This window comes from Lactuca virosa, chromosome 2 (genome assembly GCF_052849685.1).
Source record: "Lactuca virosa cultivar CGN04683 chromosome 2, Lactuca_virosa_CGN04683_v6, whole genome shotgun sequence".
Lineage (NCBI taxonomy): Eukaryota > Viridiplantae > Streptophyta > Magnoliopsida > Asterales > Asteraceae > Lactuca > Lactuca virosa.
The window spans coordinates 121510099-121515764 of NC_136427.1; positions in this window are offsets into that span (position 1 = coordinate 121510099).

Here is a 5666-nt window from a genome sequence, read left to right on the forward strand (position 1 = left end):
AGCAGCCCGAACCATGCTAAGCTTCGCTTCTCTACCTCTATATTTCTGTGCTGACGCCATTGCTGCTGCATGCTTTACACAGAACAGATCTTATCTCAACAAACGTTTCTCCATCACTCCTTATGAGATCTTGAACAACCGAAAGCCTAACGTAAAGTTTTTTCACGTGTTCGGTTCGAGATTCTTCATCTTCAATTCAAAGGAGCAGCGAATCAAGTTTGATGTCAAAGCAGACGAAGGAATCTTTCTGGGTTATTCCTTAACCTCCAAAGCATATCGAGTTCTCAACAAGCGTTCAAAGAAAATAGAGGAGACCTATTATGTTACCTTCGATGATAACTACGTCAAGAAACTGAAGACAACCGAAGGCTCTGTGGAGGAAATATTTCCAAAAACTGGTCAAATTACGGCACCAATTTCAAACCTCTTTGAGCAATACATGCTGCTATTTGATGAACCAGAAAAGGCTGTTCTCTCTGAATCTCAAGCTGCAGACAACAAGGTAGATAACTTGAAGAAGATAATCGATGATGATGCGAAGAAAATGGCAGAAGAAGAACCAGTAACAACTGAAAAGCCAGACACAAGCGAACCTCCAAAAGATAGTTCTCATTTTCAGGGGGAGAGTTCGTCCTATCAACATAACCAAAATTCACCATTCCAGGGGGAGAGCTCGTCATCATTTATTCCAACCGAAAGTTAAGTCCAGGGGGAGAATTCTGAGCCTGAAACTGAGGAAGTATCATCCTTCGAGGGGGAGAATGCGAATATAAACGATGACGATACTCAGTCAGAATTTAAAGAAGAAGTGAATGCTGAACTGGATCCCTCATATGATCCTAGTTACCCTCCTCTCACCAAATGGACCAAAGATCATCCACAAAAACAAATTATTGGTGATTTGACAGAAAAGGTTCTCACACGATCCCAACTGAAAGCGAAGCAAACTGCACTTTTCTCTAAAGTAGAATTCTGCATGTTTAATTCGTCCGTCTCCAAAGTCGAACCAAAGACCATCAAGACTGCACTCGATCACTCTGATTGGGTATAGGCGATGCAAGACGAACTTAATGAGTTCGAGCGAAATAAAGTGTGGAGACTGATTCCAACACCAAAGGATGCTTCTGTGGTTGGATTAAAGTGGGTTTTCAGGAACAAGATGGATAAGGAAGGAACTGTGATACGCAACAAGGCAAGATTGGTTGTGAAAGGTTACTGTCAAGAAGAAGGCATAGATTACGAAGAGACCGTCGCTCCAGTAGCAAGGCTAGAATCGGTTCGTATCTTCCCCGCCTATGCTGCACACAAGAACTTTGAAGTATTCCAAATGGATGTGAAGTGTGCCTTTCTGAATGGCGAACTGGAAGAGACGGTGTACGTGGAGCAACCTCCGGGTTTCGTGAACGAAAAGTATCCAGATCACTGCTACATTCTGGACAAGGCAGTCTACGGTCTCAAGCAAGCACCAAGGGCATGGTATGAAACTCTAACTAGATTTCTCAAAATGTCTAAGTTTAAACAAGGTTCGGTTGACCCAACCTTCTTTCGCAAGAAAGAGGGTGACCACCTTATGATCGTTCAAATTTATGTTGATGATATCATCTTCGGTTCCACAAATCCTAGTTTAACAGCTGAATTTAGGAAGTTGATGGAGACTAAATTTGAAATGAGCTCAATGGGTCCTATTAACTTTTTCCTTGGCTTGAATATAAGACAGGGACCCGAAGACATTTTTATTAATCAAGAAGCTTACACGAAGACCTTGCTCGCCAAGTTTGGAATGATGGGAGATTCGAAAGTAAAGGTTCCTATGGCGTTTGGCACAAAGCTGACACATTCTCTGGACAAACCGGCTGCTGACATGACCGTTTATCGTCAGATGATAGGGTCTCTCATGTATCTAACAGCTAGTCGACCAGACATAATGTTCTCTGTGTGTTATTGTGCCAGGTTTCAAGCCAATCCACGCGAACCTCACCTGCTAGTTGCGAAGAACATCTTTAGATACCTGAAGCGAACCTCTTCTCTCGGTCTGTGGTACCCCGCCAAATCAGGGTTCTTTGTCCAAGCATTCTCAGATGCTGATCTTGGGGGATGTGGACTGGACCGAAAAAGTACCACTGGTGGATGCCAATTTCTAGACGAAATACTTGTTAGCTGGCAATCCAAGAAACAAACGTGTGTATCTCTCTCCACTGCCGAAGCGGAATATATAGTCGCTGCATCATGCACATCTCATGTCATTTGGATACAAAGTCAACTTCGAGACTACGGCCTGAACATGAATAAAATCCCACTATATTGTGACTCAGAAAGTGCAATTAGGATTTGTCATAACCCAGTGCAACACTCAAAGACGAAACACATAGCACTGAGGTATCACTTTATCAAAGATCATGTGGAAGACGGTAACGTTGAAATTCATTTCCTTAGAACCACTTATCAATTGGCTAACATCTTTACTAAGGCCTTGCCTGAAGCAAGTTTTAATAAAATCCTACAAGGCCTAGGAATGATGGAAGCTGAATCTGTACCGAAATCTCTTTTGTCTCAATAAAAGTTGGAAGCGAAATAGAGCGAACGCTCGGTCCATTTCGGGTTCGGTTCTTCTGAGAACCGAAATGCACCGAATGCTCGGTCTATTTCGGGTTTGGTCTCATCGGGCTCGGTTCGCTCCTCATTTCCAAAAGACGGTTTCGGTTGTATAGTATGTATTTTCTTTTCTCACAATTTATTTTATGTTTTTCCTTTTATTTTCATAAAATCCAAAAATATTTTTTTTCTGTTTTAATTCTTTTTCATAAAATCTTATCAAATCCAAAAATATTTTTCTTTTATGTTTTAATGCTTTTCAGAAAATCTTATAAAATCCAAAAATATTTTTCTTTTCTGTTTTAATTCTTTTTCAGAAAATCTAATAAAATCCAAAAATATTTTTCTTTTCTGTTTTATTTCTTTTCAGAAACTTCAAAACTCAAAAATATTTTCTTTCGTTTTATTACCATTGACTTCCCTCTTCATATAATTAGTGTATAAGGACCATTCTCAATGATGGAGCTGGGGCAGGTATAATTCTTTATCTATGTACTAGCTAAGTGTCCCTAGAAGCATGCTGCTGTATGTTGACCCAAGCCTCAAAAGATTTTGAGTGAAGCCTTAATGACTTGATATATACCAATCATGTCTTCCCAATCAGGCTGTCAAATTCACTCTAATCATGAGCTACCTTACTCTTTCTTAAATGAAGTTAAGAGTTTTTCTTCTTAGTCCATCTTTTATAGCAGAGGTACATTTGGTTCTTTAACCACCTATTATTTATTCTCCATCATACTTCATCTCATACATGTAACCCTTGAGAGTCTCAGCATTACCACTGAGGTTTACGGTTACACAACCTCTGTGTTAATGATCTTAGTTTCGTGCCACTACGTGCTAAGTGAAACCCAAAATTCAAAACCTTTAAAGCATTGACGGTGAACAATTAAATGTTCTAGATTTCACCCTTTGAATTAACGAATATACTTTTTGTACATGTTCCTTGAAATCTCCTTTTCTTTTTGCGTGATCCTTCTGAAAATGTTTTTCGCCAAGACTTTTCTTCCCAAAGGATCCAAATTTTCATTTTTTTTGAGATTTCTAATTAATAGTTTTCAACAAGTCACTGAATATGCTCCAAACCTACTTGTTTAACAGGCCACATCGGTCTCACAAGTACTTCGTTCTATTTCGGTCTTATATCAAGTATCGAACTCAAGAATTGAAGCGAAAGCCACCCTTAATAGCCTTATATCTAAAAGATGCCTTTCAATGCTTCTCTACAAGTACTTGATCGTAATTCAACGGGAATCCAAACAAGCACTTTGAAGTCTCTCTTGACTTTGAAGGAAGAGATTCGTGCCCGGGATCCACTGCTTTGTGTCTTAAAAGACATCACTAATTCCCACAAATAATTTGATTTATTTCTTTATCTTTGACACTATCTTGCACGAAAATCTTGCATTTTCCAAACGTCCTTGGTTATTATGGTAATAAAGATTTGATTGACGATTCAAGCGGTGACTCAGCAGGAAGTTTAATCGATTGGAAATTTGAATTGTGGATAAGTTTGGAAGGCGCGAGAATTTGAACAGTTACCTTATCATGCGTCATCACTACTTTATCGGGGTTGCTAGTTGTCAAATCACGCCTTTTTAGGCGTCGTTTCCCAAATTTAAGGAATCATTGCTTGCGATTTTTCTCTCTCTACAAAATCGTATATAAGGGTTTGATTTCTGTGGGATTCTTCTTTACCACACTTCAACTCTCTCAAGCAAAAGAAAGTGATCTAATTTTCACTGTTCATCTTCTTCATCGACAAACTTCAACAATGGCAGAATCTTCCTCAGTTCAAGAAACCACCGCACGCTCCACTCTTCTTGCAATCAAGCCCAATCAGAACTTGCTGATCGATCTTACACCGTTTCTCTATGATACTTACATGTATCAAGTGGTGGAATGCCTGAAATATTCCCCACTCGTCAAAGCTCTATCGACGGTGGAAGTCGTTCCAATGGCCTGTCTCTCTCAAATCTATTCTACGGCCACATACGACAAAGGTGCAGACAAGATTTTCTTCGACATTCTCAACTAGAAGGCTTTAATCTCAAAGAATCGATTTTGCTCATTGCTAGGGCTCACTTTTGAAGAATCCATGGTGAATCCTGATTCCATCTCAACAGGTCAGCTTTTCTCGATGTTCTACAACATGGGTACACTGAAACCCTAACCACTGTGACCAAGTTCAAAAAGTCATGTCTTCCTCCTCAATGGAACGGCCTCTTCACTCTTCTATTCAAAGGGCTTTCTAAACGCAGTGCCCGATCTGATGGTGCTAGCAAGTCTTTCATGACTTTGCTTTATGGGTTGTACCATGGTCTCAATCTTGACTATGGACTCGTCTTGTGGCTTCAACTTGTCCATAGTTTGTCATCTTCTTCTCGCCACATAAAGATTTCATGTGCCCGGTTCTGGGCGATTATAACTCAGTGGGTTATGGAGCGTTATCATGTTCCTATCATGGCGGACTCCCTGCTTTCCTCTATTGCTACATTTCATACCACCAACATCATTGTCACTCATCCTTCGAAGTTTCTCTTTGTTGGATCCATTCCTGAGACAATGTATGCTTCTGTGCCTCCTTCGAGCAAGCTTATTCAGGAGTACAAGAAGCTTCCTTCTTCTGGTCCAAGGGAACTCACTCCTGAAATGGTGAAATCTATTGAGGAAGCAGACAAACCTGCTAAACGGGGAAAGAAGCAAGACACGAAAAAGGGGGATAAAGGAGGTCAAGTCTCAAAGGGTCAGACTCCAAGGAAGCGAAAGTCTGAGAAGGCAGCACCTACCCAGCCCAAGCAGAAGAAGTCCAAGAAACCTGCTCGGAAGCTTATTCTTCAATCATCAAGCGACTCAGACTCTGAGTACGTGCCTCTTGGTCATCAATCAACCATTCCAAGTGAATCTGAGAGCGAAAGCTCAGATGATGACGGTTCGGCTCGTTGTGATACTCCGCCTCGTTCGCCTACACCAGAGGTAAATGTTCGCTCCAAAGCACCTTCTCCTCCACCTGTTTCTATTCCTATTTCCTTACCTCCAGTTTTCCCTATCATCACATCTCAACATTTCTCTAC